At 41.9% G+C, this 27388-nt stretch overlaps 1 long non-coding RNA gene across 5 annotated transcripts in view; it reads right to left on the bottom strand.

The window, feature by feature from the left end:
- Positions 1-2542: 2542 nt before the first annotated feature.
- LOC309635999 overlaps positions 2543-27388 on the bottom strand; it is a 39539-nt gene continuing 14693 nt past the window's right edge. Inside the window, exons 1-4 of one of the 5 annotated variants that reach the window (XR_014249159.1) lie at positions 8963-26901; positions 8698-8799; positions 7738-8515; positions 2543-4087 (exon numbers count right to left, since the gene is read on the bottom strand). This is a non-coding gene — a long non-coding RNA (uncharacterized lncRNA). Of the gene's footprint in view, positions 4088-7737; positions 8516-8697; positions 26902-27388 lie in introns of those variants that run through there. The other 4 variants (XR_014249160.1, XR_014249156.1, XR_014249157.1 and 1 more) reach the window with 4 other exon arrangements.

Genomic DNA, 27388 nt, shown 5'->3' with positions numbered 1-27388 from the left:
GAGAGAGAGTCTTCAGGTACCCCTGGGAAAGACCTAGGGATGGGATGCTGACAATATCTGTTACAGATAATAATCCTAATATAGAAAATCAAATAAGCACATCAGAATGGCATCATGACCTATAACAGTGAAAAATTAGAGGCAACTTTAATGTCTACATCAGAGGGAGGGTTAAACAAGTTCTGGTATACCCACTCTATGAAATACTCCCCGTTGTTATTTTGTTCAGTAATATTACTGTCTACCGGGTCACTATGATGAGAAAGACAGACCCTGTTCTTACCCTCCAGGAGTGTATGGTCTCATTTGTTTAAGCAGGATTTGAAAAAAACATGAGATCATGCCTGGGTTGTACTGGAATCAGGATTGTACATACAGCTTGACCCTAATTCCATTTTCTAAAATGCATAGAAAAAAGACTGGAGGGAAGTATACCAAATTGTTAATAGTGATTTTCTTTGGGTGATGAGGGTTTCTTTGCTTCTTGCATTTCTCTTTTCACCAAATTTTCTATAATAAGAATGTATTCTTCTCATAAAGGAGAAAATAATAAACTTTATCTGAAAATAAGAGCAAAAAGAAGTCACCTGCCAAGCAGAAGGGAACTCAAAGCTGGCCCTTCTCACCTTCTCCCTATGCCCAACTTTTATATGTGTCTAACATTTCTGGTTCCCTGCTGAATCTGGAACCAGCATCTAATGCAAAGTAATTTGGGGCACTTCTCAGGCATGACCGGGGCCTGAAGGTAGCAAGCAAGCATCCCCTGATGAAATGTGAAGTTCTAGGGCACTGCAAAGCGAACAAGGAATATCTATTCCTTTTATTTTTCTTAAATTAACTCATGGGAATATGAAGGCTTCAGTCATGTTGTCCAGGCTGGTTCCTCTGTGCACTGATTAGCTCTGATGCCATCTTCAACAGTTTGCCGGTAACTACAGAGTCACCAAATTTCCTGCTACTGGTAGAAACTCACGATTCCACTATAGGGAGGCGACCACCATGTTGGGGAATTTCTTGCCAATCATCTCTCTAGTAGATTCTTGAGACTTGAAGCCGAAAGATGTGACCTAAATACAAAGTGTTCTCATCAAATGCTTTGAAAATGCACAATGAGCTAGGTTTAAAGGAGCAGAAATATGACTATATTCAATGAAATTTCATGTATTGGAATAGTTACAATTGGCAAAGTTCATCCTGAAATATTTTCCATGCAGTTTAAAAGAGTTAAATATCTTTGAAACCCTCTCTCTAGACTCCCCCAAACCCCTTAATTCTAAGTTATTTCTGGACAATGGAAATATTTTAGTTCTTAAGCCCCTCATTAATTCCAGATTTGGCTGTAAGTCCAGGCTGCAGTGATGCACAACTCCAGGGGGCTCCACTCCCACAGGGCTGTCCCTTGGGGCTTTGTTTACTCAAATGAAAAGGTATTTCTTTTAAAAATAAATAAATAAAATAAAATTTAAAATAAGTTTAGGAAAGGCCAGTTCAGTGATGTGCAACAGGGCTTCTGACTCCGGGACTCTTCCTGGTCTTGAATAGGCTGGCATTATGCATCTTCATGAATTTCCAAGAGGAGAAGAGAATATACAATGTTTCCAAATTTTGAACACAGAAGTGCCCCTGCCCACTACCCTTTTTCGGTTTTTTGTTAATACACCTCATAGAGCTACAGTCTGTGAAAAGTGTACATTGTTAGTATTGAAGCATGTCTGAGCATCAAGTCCAGGCCAGTGGTTCTCAAACTTCAGTGTGAATCAACGTTACGTGGAGAACTTGTTAAAACGCAATTCCTGAGCCTAGATTCTGATTCCGTAGGACAAGGTGGGGCCCCAGAATCTGCATTTCTGAGTTCCTAAGGGCTGCTGGTGCTGCTGGGGCAGGGGCCGTATTTTGGGAACTACTGGTTTAGAGTGACTTCGTGCTTCCCCAGAGAGACAGGTGACCGGGAAGGAAAAGAGTGGTTTTCTAGTCACACAGCTGGCGCTTTTGGATATGAGTGTCCCATTTCCCCATAAAAGGCATGATGGTGGAAGGATGCTTGATTTTTAAAGACTGGGGTTGAGGCCCTAAAGGAGCAGATGAGATCTTGCTCTGGGAGCACAATTAGATGTAGTTGCAGAAGCTACAGTACAAGCTAGGCGTTCATTTAGGACAAGGTTAAGGAGCCCTAGCTTCCATGTCAGACAACCTGGCTTCAAAACCCAGACAACAGGGCTTCCCTGGTGACGTAGTGGTTAAGAATCCACCTGCCGAGGCAGGGGACACGGGTTCGAGCCCTGGTCCGGGAAGATCCCACATGCCGCGGAGCAACTAAGCCCGTGCGCCACAACTACTGAGCCTGAGCTCTAGAGCCCGCCAGCCACAACTACTGAGCCCGTGCGCCACAACTACTGAAGCCCGCACTCCTAGAGCCCGTGCTCTGCAACAAGAGAAGCCACCGCAGTGAGAAGCCTGCGCACCACAACGAAGAGTAGCCCCCGCTCACTGCAACCAGAGAAAGCCCACACCCAGCAACAAAGACCCAACACAGCCAAAAATTAAAAAAATAAATAAATTAAACAACAACAACAACAAAAAAAACCCCAGGCAACACATCTCTCTTGAGCCTCAGTTTCCTCATCCATTATATAAGCAACATGGGTCTTACCTGCTATGGTTGTGGGAAGAGTAAATCAGATAACAGGTGTAAAGCACTTAGCACCATGTAACAGGGCAGGCACTCAATGAATGAGAGGGTAAAAGACTTGCTCACTAGGAATGAGGCATGAATTGGGTGCAGGAAGTAAAGTATCAAGGCCAGACAACAAACCTGCTTTATTGAGCACTTAGCCCAAGTTCCCTTAAAATACTTTTGTCTGTGATTGGTTTCTTAGTGTAAAAGTGAGATTAGGACTGAGAGGCCCCTCAGTGGACCGGTGAACTGTGGTCTCCAGGAGAGAGACGTCTCAGGAGCTACCAGGTCTCATGCTTCTCTCAAAGCCCTCCAGTGCCCACCCTGCCACACAGCAGGTGCTCATTTATACCTGTTGAAGAATCAATGTATTTGATAGAAGGATGTGACCAACTTGACCCCAGGAGCCACCAAACAATAAAACACCACGACTTAGCTTTTGTCAGTGCAGCTTTTTCTTCTCAGAACAAACGAACAAAAAAAAAAACAAAACAAAAATAAAATCAGGCAAGGCTTGGGTTCTGAAAGACACTGAACAGATACACTTGAGTTCTCATCACAAGAAAAATCAATACCTTTCCCGGCGTCTGAGGCTTCGGCATTGACTTGGAAACGCTGAAATCCTCCTGGCCGGAGGCCCTCCTGAATCCAGAGGCTGAGCGCTCAGGCTCCAGCACCCCCAGCGGCCGAGCCAGTGTGAAGTCATTTCCTCCTTGGAACGTGGGGCAGGTATTAGTGTGCCTTCCAAGCCCTCTGCCTCCTGGCTAATGTAGCGAGTGGACAAGGAAAAAAGGAGGCAAATCGGGCAGCTGCGGGGCTTGGGGTTTTCTCCCGCTGTGGGAGAGCGGGTTTTGGAATATCGCAGGGGAGTTAAGCGCAGCCGGGAGGCTGGCCGAAAGCTAAGCAGATGCTTGACCAAGAAGCAGCATCACCTGGGGACCTTTCATTTAAATTATTAGTAGTATTTACATTATTATTTAATGACCGATTCCTAGGTCCTACCCTGGAGTAGAGTCACGGTCTCCATCTTGACATGCTCTTCTGGAGATTCCATGATGAAAACATGTGCAGGAGTCAATTTCTGTCTCAGTCCTGGAGTCCCCATCGTTCTAAGCTACCTCCAACCTTTTCAGCTCAGCCAGGGGTCCCAGGCTCGAGAGAATTCTCCCCGAGCGCTCTTCTTGAAGGAACAAGCTGACAACACTGGGAAGGAGACGTTCTTTTCAGACCATAGAGTGTGGAAAAGAAGAGCTGGAGAATTCTCAAAGACTCTTCTCATGGTTGCAGCCACGTGTCTGTCAGTACGTCTTGGAAAGCGTTCACCTTCAAAAATCATTACAAAGAGTGTAGAGAAGTGTGCCCTTCTGTCTGTTTAGAAGCATGTCAAGATTCCTCCTTTCAGCACTTCGGCTCCTACGAAGAAAAAGTGGACCCTTTGGGTATCTTGTTAACAAATGAGGGACAGTCCTCATAGCTCAAGGAGCTGTTCACAGCCCTCCAGCCCGCTCCTCCCTGGCTGTCCCCACTCTGCATGAGAGTAACTCCCGTTATGGGGAGGCCTGTAGTAAGTGTTTTACACACATTTGTCTCGTTTACGTCTCCTGACAATCTTAGGAGTTAGGTCAGGGGTGGGCAAGCAATGGTCAGACACCTATTTTTGTAAATACAAATGTATTGGACTATAGCCAGTGCCATTCATTTACATCTGTGGCTGCTTTTGCTCTACAAGGACAGAGAGAGTAGTTGTGACAAAAACCCTATGTCCTGCAAAGTCTAAAATATTTGCTATGTGGCCCTCTACAGAAAAAGGGTGTCGAACCCTGAAATGGGTCATTGGTACCACTTTACAGATGGGGAAACAGAAGCACATAAAGGCTGTGTCGCCTAAAATCATTTATGTTATAAATGAGTGTCAGAGATGTCACCGGCCCCAGAGAAACTCTTCCTGTGCCTCTTCCCACCCTACACTGTAGAACCTCTTACTCTTATCATGCTGGTCTGTTCCTGCTAAATGTGTCAGCCAAGAAAGACAGGCTTATTTGCTCTGAACAAAATGTCGCAGACTGACCACCACACAGAGAGGCCTGCAGGAGATGCTGGAGTCCCAGAGAGGTGGTCATCCAGCCCACCCCCCTCCTCTCCCAGCCCCTAACATCAGGGCTCCCAGCCTGCCCAGGGTTTTTAAGAGACACCGTCATCCAAAATGGACAGAGATAGCTCTTTAAAGTCCAAGAGATCAGCTCAGGGATTTGCTGACTGAAGAACTAGAGAAGAACCAGACAGCCCCAAGCCAAGGACAACAGCTGCCCTTGCTTGAGCGACACCCCAGGGGAGCTTATCCCTCGTCCTAGCCCTGGGGACAGGCCCACATCTGTCTTGCCTGCCATTCTGCCCTTGCCGATGTCTTTTCACCCAGCCTCGGCTTGGTTTGCCTGTTGGTATTATTCACAGTCATGCTGCCCTCCTGTCCAGAGTTCCCATCTGGTCCTGGTTTCTGCCTGTCTGACCTTGGCTCACCCTTGAACCCTGTGGGTAAGAGGCTATGCCTCAGTAGTGGTCTGCAGTTCCTAATGGATGTCAAAGCTAAGGCTCTATATCTTGGGGAGAATGCCCCAAATTTCCATACAGATTCTGAGACCAAACCAATTCCAAGAATAGAATGAAAAGTGAAACCGGTGGAAAAGATTGCTGAGTCAAAAGCCACCAAAATTTCCAAACATATAGAAATCGTTGTATCAGTTATGATGAATCCATACAATGGAATACTATGCAGCCATTTTAAATGATATTAACAAAGATTTAAAAATAACGTGATACAGCAGAGACAGAGACAGTTTCACGGGTGTGGGACCTATGCAGCGAAACAGGGCCTGTGTTTGGAAGGGCTCCACACTTGGTTTAATTCTCCATGGCCACCATCTTGAAATTCTTAATAAGTTTTGAACAAGGGGGCCCATATTTTCATTTTGCGCTGAGCCCAGAAATTATGAAGCTGATCCTAAGCAGATATATCTCCCCAAATTCATCCTCTCCTGACTTCTAGTAGTAGAACTTCCCCAACCCAACACACATACACATTCATCCTGACTAAACTCTCCACATGAGAATTCCTTTTCAGTATTTCTTGGGAAATTTTTATGTTTTTCCAAATTCTGAAAAAAAAATAATCAGTAAAGAAATTGGAGTAATGGGAAGAAGTATAATAATCCTCCTGCAAGAATTGAAGCTTAACAATCAACATAGAGACATTATTGGTTTGAAGCCACCAATGTCAAGTCAAAAGCTAGAGCAGAATCACAAACAGGTTAAGGTTGGCATTTCTGGGAACCAGAACAGGAACACATAGGAGAGAACTGGTCATGATCTAATCAGTCATACTTGTAGCTCTTGTCCTGCTATAAGTGTGTGTTTGTGGCTGTGACTGCTGCTAATAGCAAGTCATTCTTGCAAATAAAATAAATATTATTGTTTATGTACATGTATACTTTATATATATATGTATCTTGTTAATGATGTTCTCAGAAATAACAAGTTTGGGGAGCAAAACAAGTCCTTAAATGGGCAATTTTGCCATGTGATTCTATATAGTGCTTTACCTGCTTGAGATTTGAATGTTAAATTATTTAAATATTACCCAGTAATGTTCACTGGTATTTTCCAATGTTTGATTATTTACTACAGGCTATAGTTGTTTGTAAATTCACGAAACTTAATATTTCTTATTTATTAAGCTATTATTGTTAGATATCCATAGCAATGAGTAAAGACTGTGAAGAATGTTGGAAGTCCTTTAAGAATAACACGATTTCAGGAATTTCTAAGAATTCCCAGGAATTCCAACTTCTCATTTGTAAACCCTGAAGATTCATATCCACTGGGTATTTGGAAACACTGATTCTACATATAATTGTTCAACTAGAGACTACAATTTCCAGCCTCCCTTGCAGCTAGTTATAGTTATGTTCTAAGTTTTGGCCAATGAGATGTAAGCCCAAGTGAAGGGTACACCTACTGAATCATGTTTTATGAAGAAGCTGCTTGCCCTCCATGCTCTCTTTCCCTCTTCTCCCTGACCTGGAAATGATGAAAACTGGAGGAGCCACCTGGGACCAAGATATGGAGACCATGTGTTAAAGAAGAGAGAGTTGCTCGTCCAGTGTGTTCCCTGGATGACCTTGTGGAACAGAACTGTCTACCTGCCCTAGCCTATCTTTAGACTATAAAATAAGAGATGAATGAATCTTGTGATTTATGAATCCTATGCATAAATAAATCTGAAGATAAGCCTCTGTATCGTCGAGTCTCTTTATTATAGCAGTTTAGCTTATACAAACACATACAGGAACATGCTTATACTATAATGCTACTTGACAAAGCATCACACGTAATTGCGTATCACATTATATTTCACTATTCTGTGTATTATATTACACGCAATTGCGTATACAGTTCCAGGATGCCCCACGGATACAAAAATCTGCAGATACTCGAGTTCCTTATATAAAATGGCCCAGTATTTGTATATAACCTACCCACAACCTCCTGTATACTTTAAATCATCTCTAGATTACTTGTAACATCTAATACAATGTAAATACCATGAAAATAGTTGTAAACAACAATGTAAATGCTATGTAAATTGTTGCCAGCACGCAACAAATTCAAGTTTTGCTTTTTGGAACTTTCTGGATTTTTAAAAAAATATTTCAACCTGCAGTTGGTTGAATCCATAGCTGCAGAACCTACGGATACAGAGGGCTGACTGTATGTACAATATAACTTCAATCACTAAAAAACTACACAAAGAAAATGCCCAGAACAAAATATGTCAAAAGCCTGGCAAAAAAAAAAAAAAAAAAAAAAAAAGGAGATGAAAGAAGCCAAGTCAGACATTGTTCCAGAAAGAATTAGGTAGCATTATCTCTACGGTCTTTAAACTAATACTTATTGAGCATTACTTATGCTCTGAGCAGGGAGCTAGAACAGAGAACAAGAAAGACATATTCTCTGTTTGTATAAAGTTTACAGTGAAACTAGAAAGGAAGATGTTTGTACATAATTACCAGCATGAATGATATGAAGAATTTATTCTCTCCTTTCTATGAGTCTTTCTCTATGGCAATGGGAATATTGGCGAGATGCGGGGTTTTGGATAATCTCAGCCTCTTTCAAGGACTGGTCATTTCCTAATGCCTAGGAGAAGCTGAGGTTTCACCAGGAGGCCGTCCGCCCCTTCAGCAGTCCTTCGAGGCGAACGACGGGCAGGAGAACTCCAAGGGTTTCCCTTCACATTCCTGCTGCTCCTCTTGAGAAATCTCCATCCAGTTTCCCCAGCCCTGGGCTAAAGAAAACTGGAAAGTATCCCAGCCTCATTATGCTCTCTGTGTCAAGGGACCCCTCCTTATCTAAGAACACAGGGCTGGCTGTTGGGTTGCCATCTAGGGAAAACCAAGAACATCTCTTTGGTTTGGGTTTGGGGGAAAAGCAAAGAAAGCTGAACAAACACATGAGTGGAAATTTGGCACTTGTCTTATACAGTAGCTATAATTTTTGTAGCCTTAAAAAAAGTGAGAAAGTCTAGTATTCTGTTCAGCAGAAGTCGGCAAATATGCTGTTAAGAGGCTGTTTGAGTCACTGAGAGGAGATCAGTTTGCTGTTGGGTAAAACTCGGTGTTTACTGAAGCTTATCTGCCTATCTGTCCATCTATCTGCCTGGTGAACACGTCCAGCTCTGCCAGCCACTGCAGGGCCTTTCTGTCCACATACCTGTCAGATTCCATTTTTCACCCGAAGCTTCATCAGGAAATAGAGGCTGAGCACTCTTAGAGGCACTTTCAACAGCTGCAAATAATGAAGGAGAAGTCAATGCAATTAGCCAAGCCCTTGGCAGTAGGATTTAAATAGCTAAGGAACTAATTATGTGTCCCAGGCACCCATGCATTGTATTTGTCACATCATCAGGCCACAATAAAGAATGTCTCACAGCTGTGTGTCTCACAGGACAGGTGTGAGACAGGAGTTACCTTGGTGAATTCCTTTCCTTCTCCTTCTCCGTAAAGAGGCTGAATCTTGCAAGACAGAGTCTGCTCTTGTGTACCCACTATCCGTTCTTCCCTTCTTCCTTCCTATCAGAAACAAGACTTTACCCAGATTGACAATGTGCCCAGATTGAAAAAAAAAAAAAAAAATTTCCTGGTCTCCTTGGCAATTACAAATGGCCAATGAAATATTAGTGGAAGTCAACTGACTCTTCTGGGAAAGCTGTCCTTCTCTCCTTTCTCCTTCTACCTGGAACATGGATGTGATAAATGGAGTTCCAGCAGCCATCTTGTTACCACGAGGCAATCTTGGGAGTGGAATTCATGAGCTTAAGATGGAAGAGCAAAAAGATTGAAGGAGGCTGGCTCCCTGATGATCATGAAGCTGCCATGCTGCCATGGGATTGTCAGCCTCTAGACTTCATGTTACATGACAGAAAAAGAAATCATTATTTATTACAACTATTAATTCAGTTATCTGTTTCTAGCAGCAAGTCTAATTTTAACACATACATTCAATTTCTACCTCTCTCCCAAGTTTTTCTAAGAGTCCCTAGAAAAATTCAATCATTGACTGAGGCAGTCATTCTTCAACAGACATTTACTTAATGCCCATGAAGGCCCAACCCTGTGGTCCACATGGGGGGATGGAAAGGTGAGTATGCATGGTCCCTGACCCTGGGAGCACAGTTCCCCACTTTACCATTAGAATGATCTGCTTTCTCCCACTGAACTTTGAGTCTCTGTTAGAGTTGCCTTGCAACAGAGGAATTGTGTAGGCTGCTGGAAGGCAGAGAACCTGCCTTGTTCATTTTGGTATCTCCCTCCCACAGTCCTTGGCCCAATGCCTCTCCTTAGGTGCTCAATGCCCATGGCAGGGGTATACAAAAGTTGAGCCTTCAGTCTTTCCCAGCTTGTTTCAGCAACTGCCCACACTTGACAGTCACCATATAAAGAGTTGCCCTGTTCTGACTCAGGGTTTATTGATGATGTTCATCTCTCTCCAGCCATGTGCCTTGGGGTTCAAACCCCCATTTCATCCTCACCATTCTCCTCAGATATGATGCAGTAGAAGATGGGGATTCCTCTCACTTCTGACTCTGCCTCTCAATCCTGGCCTTGCTTCTGGTATGGCCTTGTCAGCTCAGCCAGGTAATGAGTACCCTTTGCGTCCCCCCACCCAGCCACATATATTCAGGGTGAGGAAACCATCAAATCTGCCAAGCAGTGCCTTATTCTATCAATTGGTCTAGAGTGGGATAATCTCTGTAGATCAAGGGTTTCATAGAAGGGGAGCCAGTGGGCTTCCCATGGTACATCCCTGGGGGTCATTTTTAGCAATGGAATTGGGGGTCAAATACACCATTTGTGGGCTTCCCTGGTGGCGCAGTGGTTGAGAGTCTGCCTGCCAATGCAGGGGACATGGGTTCGAGCCCTGGTCTGGGAAGATCCCGCATGCCGCGGAGCAACTGGGCCCGTGAGCCACAACTACTGAGCCTGCCCGTCTGGAGCTTGTGCTTCGCAACAAGAGAGGCCGTGACAGTGAGAGGCCCGCGCACTGCGATGAAGAGTGGCCCCCGCTCGCCGCAACTAGAGAAAGCCCATGCACAGAAACGAAGACCCAACACAGCCAAAAATAAATAAATAAATAAATAAATAAATAAATAAAATTTTTTAAAAAAATACACTATTTGTTTCCCTCTAGCCTTCTCAGACTCTCCAGTGTGCCAGTTCCCAGGCCCGTCATGACCGAGGCAGGCTGTCTGCCAGATCCTTACTTTGGCCAGCTGGTGAAGGGGGTGGGCATCTGTCTTGGGGTCCAGGCCCAGATTATGCTGCAGGGTGGTGTGGTCTGCGTACCAGCTCCATCCCTTTCCACCTCTGGGACTGTGGACATATTACTTAACAATGCTGTCAGTTTCCTCGCCTGTCGAATGGGGACAACACATCGACCTTACAGAGTTGTTCTAAAGATTAAAGGAGTCAAAGTGCGATAGCCCTTAGCCCTGTTCCTAGGACACAGTGAACTTTCAGTCAACGGTAACTGTCATCATCAATATTAGTAAAACCTGGCATCACCTGTTGTTAGAACTGTCTCATAACTTGGTGAATATTAAACATATTTAAGGTTCTGATGTTGGTAAAGAATCCTAATTCGATTTTTTTTTAGCAAGGGGAGGGGTAATTTTTAAAAGTGACCTTTTCACTTATTTTTCTCTACTCTCTACTTTATTTCCCATTCTTCACTCTAGTGATATCATTTGTCCTTTAGGTCATAAGGAAACAACCAAATTGCAATCTAAGTTCTCATTCTAACACCCTTGCTCTGAAGCATCTTCCGTACTCACTATCCGTTGGGTCAACTTGCTGTTTTTTTTCTTTTATGAAGTTTACAGTAAAGGGTCAAATTACCTGCTCGTTTTCTTCCCAGGATGCTCCCATCCATGGACGTGTCTGAGGTGTGGTGAGACAGGCAGAAACATAAAGATGCATGTGGGAATAAATGTGTAAATGTATTTAGACTTTATTTGGGGAAACTGGGCTTTCGCTGTCATCCAAGTTCAACAGAGGTGGCTGTGCAGACCAAACAGTGGTTAGTCGTTGACACCAAAAACCATTTGCAGCCCAAATTAGACACAACAAATCTGGGAAGGAATTTTTAAAAATCCAAACCTTGCAACCCTCCCCTCACCCCAGACTACTTTAGGCGACAGAAGTGAGGGGAAATATGCATGCCAAGAGGAGGCGAGAGCCCAGAGCGGATTCCTCGGGCTGCAGCAGGTGAAAAACACATTTGCTAAAGCAGAGCACATTTGGGGGACTGGAACAGAAAAGCTGGGAGTGCTTGTGAGACAAGGCCCTTGGTCCTGCCTCCCCTTTATTCCCACCGTGAAAAGCTATCCAAGCTGAGGGCTGGGTCATCCCTATGCCAATGTTATTGGTAACAAAGCAGAAAAACTCAGGGATTCTGGCTGAGGCTGAGCGTGCAAAAGCCTACAAATCCAGACAGGAACATAGGTAAGTCGAGTGGGTGGCTTGAGGGCCTGTGGTGGACCAGAGACAGCAGGCCCTGCAGGAGAAGAGAGCCTCCCCCAGGGGGCGCTGTCTATGCAACCCTGCCTGGCCATTACTATGAAGAAATGTAGGCTGAGAGCGACCAGATCTTCAGATGTTTTAAGAGATGCTATAAAAGCTCCTGATTTTCAAATGTTGGCAACTGATTCAACACATTTTACAACACTGTGTACAGACTGAAGAAAACAAATCTGTCGGCTGGATCTGGCTTGCAGGGGAACCCGCTTCTGAATTCTGGATGGGGGCTGACTTTTATCTTACCTCTGAAGCTTGGGGTTTCAGGAGCTGGGTTGAGAGCCCTCATGTATCTGCGTTCACTCTTCTGCCCAGATCATCCTACTGCTAAATTAATCTAGCCTAAGAACTCCTCTGCAGCACTGAGAAAAGCAAAGCTCCAAAATCAAAGTACAAACCCAGACAAAAACCTTCCAGGTAGAACCCTCAAAGATTGAGGTTTACTTTTCTTTTTTATGTATTTTGTCACGTCCCGGAATGCTTGGCCATTTTAAAATCACAAGTGGAATAAGAGTCACGATCCTCTGTAGCTCCTGGGACAGTCTGGGGAAGGAAGGGAGAAATGGAGGGCGCTAAGTGACACGCCCAAGGCCACCCAGGAGGCTGGGGGCAGGGGCTAGTTAGGGGCCAAATTTATTTCCTCCTTCTCCAACTCTTAGTTTGAGGCCTGTATTCCCAAGCCACCCCTGGAATTTGGAATATCCAGATAATGGCTCTGGTAGATGGCGTGCGGAGCAGGGTTTGGAGGGAAAAGCATCGTGTCTGGGTGGGAAGAATGAGGTCAGAGGGTGCCCTGTTGGGCTGAGGGGAAACCCCTGCCCCCAGTGGGTCATGGTGGCACCACTGTCTTCTGCATCAACCAAGCAAGGACTGTCCACAGGAGCCCAAACGCCAAAAAGGCCAGTGCATCTTGGGGCGAGGATTCGAGTCAGAAAACACATTGCACAAAAATCTCCAATTCCAGGCAAGTGCTGTAGCAACTCAGCCAGCCAGGACTTCTAAAGTTTGACGTCCTCCTCCTTCCTGCACAGCGTGACTTCACCACCGCAGCGTGTCTGGGGAAAGGGAAGAAGAAGGCAAAAAGCAAAAAACAACAAAAAAAAACCCCAAAACACAAAAGGCAAGGTACGGCTCCCCAGCCTGTGATTAAGCCCCAAAGGGCTGGCTGCTAATCACCAGAGCCCCGCACCTGCCTTGCGTTTCCCCCCGCATATACCAAAGTATCTCCCTCACGCACCAGCACATGCGAAGCTTTCACTTCGTTCTCTAGAGCTCAGACACTGGGCCTGCTCAGAAAGGTCTGGGAGCTTGCAGAGCATTGTGGATACTGACATGCAAATGAGGAGCACAACCAAGCGTGTCCCACATTGCTTCAGAGGACCTGAATTTTTTATGGCTTGCATGTGCTTTTTGATGTTTTCATTGTCTCCCAGCATAACTGATATGCATTCCGATTCTGACAACTAGAAGTTGTCTTTTTTTGTTGTTGTTTTCTTTTCCTGGAGCTGGTCTTCTCTACCTTAAAACAAAACAAAACAAAACAAAACAAAACCAAAACAAGGGCGGGGGGGATGCAAAAAACAGATCCACCACCGTAACAATCCGAGGTTACTTTAAGAAGTGAAATATTTTAAGCAACTGAACCACAGATGCAACCAGGAAAGGAAACATGTTGATTCTCTTAAATTCCTTGGAGAAAAACAACTCCAGCTTGTCTACCTCATTTAAAGGGACAACTTCCAAAAGGAGTAAAGCAGGGAGAGAGTGATTTTTTTTTAATTTGCTGGTGGTCAGTCATGAAGAGCCCATTTCTATTATGAAATACACCCTCCCCATCTGTTTGCACTTGCTCTTAAACATTAGGGGGAAGTTCATTTGGAAAAAGTGAGACCCCCTTCCCTACACACACACACACACACACACACACACACACACACTCCAAGGACTAAGTGAACTTTTAAGGGAACGATTTTCATTTTATAGTTATTTGCCCTTAAAGGATCCAGAACATCGTAACCTATGCCAGATACCTCAGGCTCAGCGGTTTTTCTGGTTTGGCTGAGGGAAGGAATTGCTGAACAAATCAAGAAAGTCACTTCTGAGGGAATCCTGTCAATGTCCGCTCCCACTTCCCAGCTCTGGGGACTAAGACCATGTGGGTGATGGGCAGGATGGCAGAAGGCCTGGCTGAACCTGGACGTGGGACCTTCGAAGCACTCCAGTTTCCTTCCAACCCTAACCGCACGAAGAGAAAACAGAGCAACTCTTGTAAATGTGAGCACAATGGTGACGTCTATAGAAATCCTAACACACCTTGTGTTTTGCTCGCCATTCTCCTCATCCGAGGTCTTGAAACTCATCCTTCCAGCCTCCGCATACCTCCTTTAACCAAACTCAGCATCATTCTTTCCCTTCGGCGCCATTCCTGTGCATCCACTGGCCTTGGACAACCAGTCAACCAGTAAAGGTCAACCTCCCCGCCCACCCGTGTGCCCACGCCCCACCCTACATAGCTCGGACAATTTAGACACAGTTATTCTTTCCCATCCTTCCTTGGCACTTCCTCCCATAGCCATGAAATCCCCCCCACAGCCTTGGCAGGGGGCCTCTAGGTTCCGAGGCCAGGGCTGCTGAGGTCAAAGGTCAGCAGCTCTGACCTTTAACCTCAAGGTCAAAACTGCCCCTCAGACAACTTCTGTCTCCATCCTCAGCTCCCAGCAGCCCATCTTAGGAACAGTGTTGGGAAGTATTTATGAATGAAAGAATGCAGCACTTCATTGTTTACTCAACAGCTTCACACACATTGTGTCTAATTTCCACTAAAGGCCTAAGAGGTAGGTGTTAGCATCTCCATTTCACAGGTGATAAAATCGAGGCTCTGAGAGGGCACGTGACTTTCCCAACTGTTAGGTATCCAAAGTCCAGTGATCTCCCAGCTACGTGCTGCCTCTCCACAAGAGATACCACTCAGCCCTTCGCCATTTTCAAATCACTTCCACAAACAATATTTCTGGGACTTCCACAATGACTCTGTCAGATGGGTATGAATAATAACCCTGTTTTACAGATGCAGGATCGAGTAGCATAAACCCCTGCATTCCCATTGCAGTTCTGTTCTCTTCTTCCAGAACCTTCTTTGGAAGACCACGACAACTGCAGTGATTAAAAAGGTGTCTGATTCTCACACGGCATAAGCTCCTGGGAGTGGGAGGGAGGTCAGTTAGGAATTTGAAGGGGCCATGTTAACCTTTTCAATTACAAAAGCCTTTAGGGACTTAATGCACCGAACCACCCTCAAGACCACAAGAATTTATGATCCTTCTACACATACCCAAATGAGTCTCGGGGAAGTATCTTAGGTAGCCAGAATCCAGCTCCATAAAGCATATAAATACATTTAAAACAGCAGTAAATGTTTCCACCCTTCTATTTTTTTTTTATGACTGAATGTACCCCAAATAGAAATGTTGGCAGTCACCCCTTTAATAACGCTATTTATATTTAACTCATCAGGGTATAAATAGAAGCACAGTAGGCATATATACCAGACTTTGGTTTATGTGCTTTCAACTTCAGAGCCAAACAGTCCTGATTTTGTACTGACAATAAAAATAAAGAGAGACACAAGTGTTCTCACCTCATCCTCGGCTTCCAGCTCTGGTGCCCTTCAGTATATCCAGTTTTCTCTGGAGCATCTCAGAGGTCTCCCCTGGGGGAAGGAGAGAGTCTTCAAATGGACTCAGCTTTTCAAATAATGAACAGGAGGAGGATTTCTCGAGAAAGGTTTTGTACTGGTGGCTATAGGAGTGCTCTAGAAAAAAAATCAACAGGCACAAATTAGGGTGGACACAAAAAGAAACAATATTCCTCACTGCACATAAAAGCTGTCCAAACATCCCCAGCCCAGCCCCCCTCCCCCAGCACCCTCACGTTGTTTAGATTTCAGGCTCTTGAAGAAAATGTATTTCTTTTGACATTTAATAATGTCTGTTGACATGCAACATCCCTGCTAGGGCTTTTCATTTTTTTATTAAATGATGTAAGTTCTGTAACTGATATCAGTTGTCATCAAACATCATAAAGCCAATCATGCCTCAAGTCATCAATATTTATTGTCCCTGGTGAGGGAGAGGCTGTTTTCAGTTTGGGGCAGATGGGTTTAATTTTTAAGTAGAATAGTTAAAGCAGATGCACCTAGTATAAAATATCAGACCGGCAAGGATCTGCCGACATGGTGCAATTGAGATGTTCATGCAGTTGAAAGGAAGAGGATGGGGGAAGAGAAGGATAGAGAGGGAGGAGAGAGAAGGAGAGAGGGGGAGGTAGACACAGACAAGAGAGGGGAAAATAGAGAAAATGGGGAAAGGGAAAAAGAAAGGAAAGAGAAAAACAAAAAAGGGAGTGTGGATACTCAGCAGACGTATGGCATGTACATGAACAAAAACCTCTTTCCTAGTGAAGGCTATCAAAACAGATTTAGGGCATAGGAAGGACACACCATGCTCTCGAAGGGCAGCCCGAGTACTACAGCGAAAAGGGAGTTAGAGAAAGTGAAAGTGAAATAGAAGAGGATGAAAGTAAAAGAGAGAATGTGAAAGACAAGTCAAAAGGGAAATGAATAAGATAAAACGGGAAGGTGAAAGACACATGAGAAAGAGAAAGAAAAATGAGAGAGTGAAAAAAATGAAAAGAGAAAATGAAAAAAGGGATGGAGAGATCTGTAGAGAGAGAAGGTGAAAGAGGAGTGAGTGGAGAGGTAGGGTCAGGAGACGCTAGTGGGTCTGACAGCTGGTACCAGCCCGGGAAGAGAGGGAACCGGGACTAGCATCCTGGGGGCAGGGTGGGAGGGAGTTGGGTAGCCTTTGGGCAAGCCAGTCCCAACCAGAGCCAGCGGGAGGGCATCAGTTTTTCTCCAGCACCCTCACCTGTCCTACCTGTGCCCTCTTCCCCCTTAAAAGTCTCCATCTTACATGGCAGGCTTCTGGAATCTTCTCACACTCTATCTCAGGCTCTGAGTATCTCATTCACACTGAGGCATAAATGACTGATAAAGCTTAATGGGCTACTCCTGGCTGGGTTCAAGTTTTCCTTATTTGATTTTAGTGCTAACGGCAAATTCTTAGACCACAGTCAGCCAGGTAGGGAAAATTTTAGGGGATGTGAAGCTGGTGGCTAGAGTCTCATCCCATAGACAAGTCTATCCTGCCTCCTGAATGTTCTGTTGGGGGCACACTTTGTAGACCCGAAGTTCTTTTTTTTTTTTTTTGGAGTGATGGATTGGGGAAGTATGATAAGCCTTGGGCTTAGCTGGCCTTGGACAAGCCTTGGGTCCTGAGGCTTCTGCTTGGGACCCCAGTCCTGGGCTGCTGAATAGAGAGACCAGAAAGTGGGACCTCCAGGGAACAGAGGATGAAGAACCTTGTCCTTCATTTTGGGACTTCAGAGGGACTCTTGCAGAGACCAGGGCCTGGGAGGGAGGAGGGGTCGGGAATGGACTCCTTGCTCTGCAGTGTCCTTAAACGCCCAAATTCTGCCCACGCTGGCTTTTGTGCTGATGTCAAAATCAGAGGGAAGAAAGGAAGAAGGAAGGAAAAGCCTTAACAAAGAGAGTTTCCAAAAAAGCTCCTGGTAGAAAAGAAATAGGTCAAACCTCAAAGCGGCCCAGCATACTCTTCCTAGTGGTTCAGCCCACCACTTGCATTTTGAAATTGCAGGCCTTCATATTTATGTCACCTGGCCTGTGAGGCAGGCAGGGGCAGGGAGCCCTCCCACAGTGTGGATGAGGATTCTGAGGCAGGGAGAGTCCCCACACAGGGTCCCAGAGGATGTTCAAAGCACCAGAGGAGCCAGACCCAAGGACCTCACTCACATCTGCTATCTTCCTTTCCTCCTTGGAAGAATGAGAGGCAGGGGGCAGGTATTAATGTTCCAACACCCCATAACTGACTTCTATTTCTCCCACACTCCCTTGTACATTTCTGAGTAGAAAGATACTGTATTCTTTAACCCTCTCCTGACTTTTCCCATCCGATCTGGACAAGTGCCAGGACCTGAATGCCACCCTGGTCTCTCCTGTTGGCGTGAATCCAGGCCGCCCTTGGCGGTTACCTGGTAGCTCCTTGACAGCTCACCTTGCATCACTTGAAGTGGCTCCATGCCATTCCTGCCCAAGCACCCAGCTGGCAACCCAGAGCTCACTGGGGACACTGGGGGCCTTGTATTTCTGGAGAATTGAGTGATTGGAAATTTCCTGTTTCCCCATAGCCTCACTAACATTTTGTCTTTTCTTCTGACTTTTCTAATTGTTGCCAATCGGCATCTCATTGCTATTTTAATTTGCATCTTTCTAATTACTGATGAGGTTGAACAGTTCTCCATTAACTTATTGGCCATTTAGCTTCCCCTTCTAGGAGGTGCCCACATCTCCCCATTAGATTTTCTGTCTTTCTCTTCTTAGTTTGCAGTATCTTATATTCTAGACTCTACTTCTTTGTTAGTTTTAGACAGTGTTTATTATCTCCTCCCAATATGCCACCCATCAGTTAATTATGGCTTTAGTGGCCATGTTTGAGCAGATATTTTAAATTTTGATGTAGTCAAGTTCACCAATTTTTGCCATGTGGTTTATGCTTTTTGTGTCTTATTGAAGAAAGCTTTACCACCCTAAGGTCAAAAAGATATTCTTTTACATATTCTTCTATTGAATACATAGCATTTTTCTTTCACATTTAGGCCTTTTCTGAGTTTATTTTTGAATGTGGTTTGAATTAGAGTCAAACTTTATTTATGTTCATCCAGTGAGCCAGTTACCCTAACAGAATCTATTAAATAATTCACTTTCTTTTCTCCACTGAATCCTTGTGCCTCTTTATCATACATTATTGGTCTCTTTCTGAGTTTTCTTCTTTATTCCATTTGTCTATTTGTCTGTTCTTGCACTAATACCCCATTATCTATATTGCCATGTCTTTGTAGAATATCTTGATATTTAAAAGGGCAAAGTTTTCTTTCTTTGCTCCTTTTTATTTTTCAAAATTATCTTCACTATTTGTGCAGCTTTATTTTGTTTAATTTCAGAAGACTTATAAAGGTCCAAAAAAGGTAAAATTTTATTGGAATTGAATAGAATTTTAAGAACTGATGTGGAGAGGATTGACATTTAAGTTGCTCTATTTATAAATATGTTCTATGTCTCTATTTATTTAGGTTTATTTTACTTAAACTGTTTTCTCTGTAAAGATCTTGTGTATTTTTAGGTTGATCTCTAGATACTCCTGGTAATGGAGGGTGATGGTAGACTATTATGAATTGTGACATGATCTCTATTATATTTTTCTAGTAGGTTATCACTGGTGTAGTGGAACCACAATAATTTTTTTTTAACTTTTTTAAACCTCAACTTTATCGACACAAAAATTTATAAACAGTAAGATGCACCCATTTTGATTATAGGATTTAATGAGTTTTAGCAAGTGTGTACACCTATGTAATCACCACCACAATCAAAATATAGAACATTTACATCACCTGCAAAAGTCCCTTCTTGCCCTTGTTTGTAATCAATCCTTATAACTTCTGTTCACCCAAGGCAACCACTGATTCGCTTTCCATCACAATAAATTAGAATTGCCTTTTTAAGAATTTTATTTTCTAATTTTTGTTTGATAGTATCTGGAAATAAATTGATTTTTGTATATTGACCTCATGTCATGAAATACTGTGAAATTAGTATGTTAGTTCCAGTTTCATGTTTATAGACTCTTGGGAATTTCTACATAGACAATCAAATAAATTCTCCAAATAAAGAGAATTTCACTTCTTTTCCAATCTGTATGCCTTCAATTTAAAAAATTTCTTTCCTATTTATTGCACTGTCTAGGACCTCTAGTACAATACTGAACAGGCATGGTGAGAGCAGACATCTTTGCTTGTTTCCAACCTTAAGGAAGAAATTTTCATTTTTCACTCTAAAGTATGATGTTAGCTGTAGGTATTTCTTACAGATAACCTGTATCTGTCTGAGGAAGTTCTTTCTTATTCCTAATTTACTGAGTGTTATTATCATGAATGGGTATTGAATTTTATCAAATGTCTTTTCTATATCTACTGAGATGATCATGTAAGATTTCTCCTCTATTCTGTTAATAAGGTGAATTGTGTTTATTGATTTTTTAAATTGTTTTTGCATCCCTCGGATAAACCCCACTTAGACACAATGTATTATCCATTGTATACATTATTGGCTTAGATTTACTAAATCCTGTTAATGTTTTTTGTAGGTATTTTATGGAAAGTATTGGTCTATAATTTTCTTTTCTTAGAATTTCTGGGGTTCTTTTGCCTTGTTTTCATATTCAGGTAATACCAGCTTCATAACATGAGTTAGGAAGTGTTCCCTCTTACTCTATTTTCTGAAAAAACTTAAGATTGATATTGCTTCTTCCTTAAGTGTTTGATAGACTTTACCAGTAAAGATATCAGGGGCAGGATTTTTCTCGTGGGCAAGTTTTTAATTACTAATTTATTTTTTAAACTGATTTAAGATATTTGAGAGATTTTTTTCTTGAGTTTTTTGTTGTTGTTGAAAATTTGGGTCTTTTAGGTGATTTTTCCATTTCAGATAGGTTGTTAAATTTATTTGATAACATTGCTCAAATTATTCCCTTATTATTCCATTATTATTTTAATGTCTGTGGGATTCATAATGATGTCTCCTCATTTATAGCTGATATTAGTAACTTCTGTCTTCTCTTTTTTCTCTTGACCACTCTAACTAGAAATTTATCAGTTTTATTGACATTTTCAAGAAACCAGCTTTCTGTTTCATTGATTCTTTCCCCCCCTTTTTTTGTCTTTTTTCCATTTCTTGGATTTCTATTCTTATATTTATTATATTCTTCCTTCTACTAACTTTAAGTTTATTTTGTTCTTATTTTTCTAACTTCTTGTAACAAAAGGTAAGATCACTATAGTGGAGGGTAAGATTACTGATTTTTAACCTTTATTCTTTCCTAATATGGTCATTTAAGGCTATAAATATCTCTCTAAATCCTGCATTAGCTGTATCTCACATTTTTTTTTGTTTTCATTTTCATGAAATTAAAATATTTTCTCATTTCCCTCGAAATAGCATATAATTGGGTCCAGTCTGACAAACTTGTCTTTTAGTTGGAGTGTTTAGATCATTTACATTTAATGTAATTAACAATATGGTTGGATTTAAATATACTGCTTTGTTATTTCCTTTCTTTTTCTCCCATCTGTTATTTATTTTTCTCTCATATCCCATGTTGTTGTGGATCAGTTGGGTATTATTTCACATTAACTTAATTCTCCATTAATAGCTCACTAACTATACCTCTTTGATTCTTTTTTGGTTGCTCTAGAGTTTACCATATATACATGTAACTTCCTACAGTTTGTCTGTTTAGCAATAATATACTATTTCACATATAAGAACATTGTTTGCAAATTCCATCATCTGTCATTTTCATGTTTGTTTCTTTTGATTATTTTTTTTCTTGGCTCTGGGTCATATTTTCCTATTTCTTGACATTTTGAGTAATACCTTTTGGGTGCTAGACATTGTAAATTTTATGTTGTGTAGTGCTAGATTTTCTTGTTTTTTTTCTGGAGTGTTGGGTTTGTCTGGCAGGCAGTTTAGTAATGTGCAGATCAGCTTGTCCTTTTGAGGCTTGTTTTTAACTATTTTTAAGGGTAGATTTAAAGTAACCTTTACTCTGGGCTATTTTAACCTATTACTAAGGTATGACTTTTCTAGTGACTCTACTGAAAATTTCAGATGTTCAAGAAGAACTCTCTCCTTCAGTTGGTCAGAACTCAAGTGTCTCCTTGCCTTCTGTAAACTCTTGAAATTATTTACTTTACAGTTCCCCAACCTTCTTTTCCTGGTTGCACAGAGTTTCATTCTACATGGGCACATTTTAGTAGTCAGCAGAAACTCATGGAGTTCTTTTTTTATTATTATTTATTTTTATTAGAGTATAGTTGACTTACAATGTTGTGTTAGTTTCTGCTGTACAGCAAAGTGAATCAGTTATACATATACATATATCCACTCTTTTTTAGATTTCCTTCCCATTTAGGTCACCGCAGAGCACTGAGTAGAGTTCCCTGTGCTATACAGTAGGTTCTCATTAGTTATCTATTTTATATATAGTAGTGTATACATGTCAATCCTAATCTCCCAATTCATCCCACCTCCCCCCTTCCCTCCTTGGTGACCATATGTTTGTTTTCTACATCTGTGACTCTATTTCTGCTTTGCAAATAAGTTCATCTGTACCATTTTTCTAGATTCCACATATAAGCGATATTATATGATATTTGTCTTTCTCTTTCTGACTTACTTCACTCTGTATGACAGTCTCTAGGTCCATCCATGTCACTGCAAATGGCATTATTTTGTCCTTTATATGGCATGGAGTTCTTCCTCTATCTAACCTCTTCCTCTCTGGTTCTCTACCCACAAGTTCCAGTCTCCTCAGCCTCATCAAACTCTGATCTCTTTCTTCCCGGCTCAGTGAGGCAGCCATGAACTGCTTGAGAAGCCCACTCTTCCTACTGTATTCCAGAATATTCTTCCAGGCAGGTCAGGGATTGTAGGGTTTGCCTCATTTTTTTGCCTTTTTTGAAAGATCGTAGTCCTGTGCTACCTGCTGTTCAATACCTGAAAACAGCTGTTTCATATATTTTATCCTGTTTTCTAGTTGTTTATGGTAGGATGGTAAGTCCTGTCCCAGGACTTCAACATAACCATAAGTAGAAGTCAGAGATAACTTTTTTTCATTGAGGTATATAAATTACTCTTGCATCTAGCAATCTTGCCAGACACTTATGAGTCTTAAGAGTTTTTTCTATTGATTCTGTTGGATTCACTGTGGGAATGATCATTATCATCTACAAATAAGTACAATTTTAAAAAATTCTTTCAATTTTCCATGTTTTGTCTCATTTTCTTATTGTAGTATTGGACAGAATATCCTATACTATGTTGTTTAAAAGGATAAAGTGTATATTTGTCTCATTAGCAATCTTAATGAAATATATCTGAATTTTTTTCATTAAGTTTAGCTTTTGCTCATGTATATGTATTGGGTATTTAACAATTTAAGGAAAGCTTTTTCAAAGTACCTTTTCTCTGAGTTAAAAAATCATAATTAGATGTTGAACTTTATGAAAATCATACTCTGGATATATTGAGATAACCATGTAATTTTTCTTCTTAAGTACATAATATAGTGAATTTCATTACTAGATTTTCTGAGGTTAAGCTATACTTTGACATTATTTAGTTTAGCTATATTATTGAATTTGGTTAGCTAATATCTTTCTGGCATATTCCTCTCATAAAATATGTTAGGTAACTCTTCCTCTTTCTGATTTCTGAAACAACTTGTGTAAGGTAGGGATTACCGTTAATTTGACAATTTAATAGAACTTACTTCTAAAACTGATACTGGAGCTTAGAGTGGAAACCTATTTGATCACCACATCTACAGCTGATATTTGAGCAACGTCAGGGTTAGGGGTGCCGACCCTCCGTGGAGTCAAAAATTTACAAATAACTTTACAGTTGGCCCTCCATATTCGTGGTTCCATCCATGCATATAACTGTGGACTGATTGTGCAGTACTGTAGTACACATTCAGTGAAAACCTCCACCAATTAGGGGACTCATGCAGTTCGAACCCATGTTGTTCAAGAATCAACTGTATTACTCTATTAGCTATTTCTATTCAATATTTCTATTTGTCTTATCCCAGTTTTGGCTTTTTATTTTTTTCTAACAATTTATCCATTTTGCCTAAGTTTTCCAATCTTTTGCTATACAGCTGTTCATAATATTCTATTATTATTCTCTAAATTTTTACGGCATCTATAGGTATTTATCTGCTTTAATGATGTATCTATTTATTTGTATCTTCTCTCCCTTTTTTCCAAAATCAATTTTTCATGAGCAATCCTTATGACAAAGGAACTATTCAGTATCTTGGATGGGGTGGCAGATACACGTATCTAAACATGTGACAAAATTGCATAGACCTATATATGTATGTATAACTGAATCACTTTGCTGCATACTTGAAACATTGTAAATCAACTGTACTTCAATAAAAAAAACCAAATAAATTGGGTGCAATAAGTTGAAAAAAATTTCATAGAACTAAGTGCATACACATGCACACACACAAATACATACAAATAAAATGGGAAAATTCTAAATAAAATCAGTGTATTGTATTATTGTCAATATCCTGGCTGTGCTCTGTACTATGGTTTTCCAAAATGTTACCTTTGGGGAAAAGAGTACATAAAATCTCTATATACTATTTATTATGATTGCATGTAAATCTACAATTTTCTCAACCAAAATTTCATTTAAAAAATAAACTTTACCAGGCATTTGTCTCTTTTTATTAATCTTTTCAGAATGCTAGCTTTTGATCTTGTTAGTCTTGTTAATTTTTTTCTTTTCTCAGTTCCATTATTTCTTACTATTTACCCTATTTTTATTATTTCTTTCCATCATGCCTTTTTGAGATTTCTTTTTGCTGCTGAAAAAATGTGAAAGTTTAGATCTCAAAGCCTAGTCGATTTGTTTCGGTTTTGTTTTTTTTTTTCCTGGACAAATGTATTTAAAGCCATATGTTCCTTCTTTCATGTGGTGCACAAGTTATGGTATACAGCGTTTTCATTTGCATTTAGCTTTAAGTATTTTAGAACTTCCCTTATGATTTTCTCTTCAACCCAAGAGTAATTAAATAGCACAATTTTTAGTTACCTAACGGATGTAATTTTTTAAGCTAATAGTTGGTTTAAGCTAATATCAGTTTCTTCTTTTCCCAACATGATCTGAAAACATTGTCTGATATTAACTCTTTAGAATTTATTGAGGTTTCTTTTATGCCTAAGTTTATGGGTAAGTTTTTGTGTATATTCTATGTGCACTCAAAAAATGATGTATATTCTGTGTTAGATACGTTGTTCTATAAACACCTACTAATGTGAGTTTACTAATTGTGTGTATTTCTGGACTTTGGTTCTTATTCATTCTTTTGGTTTTTACTTTTGATCCAGTCAGGAATCTCTATTTTTTTAAATCAGTGAATTTAACCTATTTACAATTGCTATTATGCTAGGACTAATTTCTGCCACTTTAGCCATTTCCATTTACTCTACTGTCTTAAGTCAAGTTCCTAGAAGCAGACCCTGAAGCAGGGATTTTTGTTCAAGTGATGTCTTAGTGGAGAGCTCTCAGGAGGAGAATGAGGGACACAGAACAGGGCAGAGGGAAAGTAGAGTAAGATTGCATTTTCAGCTGGAGCTGAGCTTCCCCTGGGGAGGGTGGTTCACCACCCTGGCTAGGCTGGAGCTCAACTTGATGCTGACCTCCATCCTCCAAGGACTGCTGGATGGGCACTGCTGTGCCTCGCAGAGGAGATGAAGATCAGTGGTCTGCCCAGGACAGTGTGAGAAAGAGAAAAGAGCAAACCTTCAAAGCTCTCCCACACCCTTGGAACTGACCCTCTCTTACTCTGGGGGTTCCCACTCTTCAACCTGGAGACCCATCATCTTCTTTCTTCTTAGGGGTTGGTTCCACACATCCTCACTTTCCTTTTGTAGTTCCATCCACCTTCCTCTGGCCTCCATGGCATCTGCAGGGCTGGGGTCAGGGAAGCGAGCGGCAGCCTCTGTCAGTTTACCCACTTGTCCTGCCCTTCCACCTTCCATTCACTTCCTTCCGTCACAGGCCCCTTCGGAGAACTCGAGGTCCAGCTTTGATGGGTGAAATGGAGATTAACATGAGTGACAGCCTGCACTTGGATTACCAACCCCCATCTTCTCCAACACCGTCCATCCTTCCTTCCTCTAGGATGGGTCCTTTCTCAGGAGGTTCCCCAACTCTCAGGTAAGTAGAGTCTTGCTAGGGGGACTCCACATCCCTGGGGCTGGTCCCCACGTGCCTGCATCCTTGGGGGAAAGCAGTTCAGACTCCAGCTAAGACTCCCCACCCATTGTATTATACATAACTTAAATTGGACCAAACTCTGTGAAGTGGCTGATAATAAAAGAAGAACATATAAAGTTAGAAACAAAACACTTACAAATAAAGTTAACAAGATCATGAGTCATACTGCATGGAGAGGTAAAAGAATTCTTTCAGGAAAGATATTTGGATTTGAGCCCTAACTTTACGTGGCAGCTAAGGTAAACCAGACAGGCGCTGGGCCACATTCAACTGGGGATTAACCCTGCATGGTTCATTTGGAAAATCAACAACAAACATTTCTAATTTATAAATTCCTCTTTTTCAAAAGCCTACATATCTTTAAACAAGTCGTTCAAATTCCTCCTTGCTTCTTTTATCCGGCCAATTTTTTCTTCAAACTCACTTGACAAGTGAAAGAATAATCATGTTCCAGACCAAGTCCACAGCTTTTTTTGCTTTGCCTTTCTGCTTCCATTTTATTATTGGGTTTAGAAAAAAATTTTAAAGGCGTGTCCTGAGAGGGAGGTGCAGTATTGCGCTAAAATGGAGTGTGTGTGTGTGTGTGTGTGTGTGTGTGTGTGTGTGTGTGTGTGTGTTTGTGTGTGTGTGTGTTTCCTGGCCCCTCCCCGAACAATTCATTTCATACCTTGAAGCCTTGTGCTGGGGGTTTTGTTATAAACTATCTCCTTTTCACAAGTAGCCTCAAGCAACAATTAGTCCTGCAAGTAATTTCTGAGTCAAATGGTGGGTTTGGGTGAGAACCGAGCAAGCAGTTTGGACGCAGATGTAGCCCGAGGTGAAGTCACTCCCTGTGTTTAATGGGAGGCGGGAAGGGGGTGGAGGGAAAAGGGGGGAAGCACAGGCTGGTGTCTGGCCCAGAGCTCTGAATGAGGAGCCAGTGAGTGGAGACCACCATCGATGGGCAGAATAATGACCCCTAAAGATGTCCACGCCCTAATCCCCGAGAACCTGTGAATATGCTACCTGACCTGGCAAAAGGGACTTTGGGATTAAGGTTGAGGACCCTGAGATGAGGAGCTTAGCCTGGATTATCCGGGTGGGTGCAACTCGTCTTTAAAAGCGAAGAATGTTTCCTGGCAGTGGACAGAGAGGTATGCCCGACGGAAGGGTCAGCGAGATGCAATGCTGCTGGCTTTGAAGGTGGAGGCAGACGCCATGAGCCAAGGCAGGCAGTGGCCTCCAGAAGCTGGAAGAGGCAAAGAAACGGATTCTTTCCTAGAGCTTCCAGAAGGAACGCAGTCCTGCTGACACCTTTATTGTAGCCCAGTGAGACCCGTGTCCAACTCTCGTAAAATACTAAATTTGCGTTGTTTCAAGCCACTAAGTTAGTGGTACTTAGTTACAGCAGCACAGAAGATGAATATAGCCTGCCTCTAATGCTGCCTCTTACTGGTCCTAACATTTGGCCACGCCACTGAACACTCCATGAGCCTTGGTGCTTTCATCAGTAAAATGGGGACAGAGTCACTTTTTATAACCCCAAACAGTCCAGGCCTGGCCAACCCACGGTTAAAGGTGAAGTCAGCTAAACAATAACATACAAATGTGTGT

The sequence above is a fragment of the Balaenoptera borealis genome, assembly GCF_965194805.1.
Source record: "Balaenoptera borealis genome assembly, chromosome: 10".
Lineage (NCBI taxonomy): Eukaryota > Metazoa > Chordata > Mammalia > Artiodactyla > Balaenopteridae > Balaenoptera > Balaenoptera borealis.
This window is presented reverse-complemented; position numbering and strand designations above follow the sequence as displayed.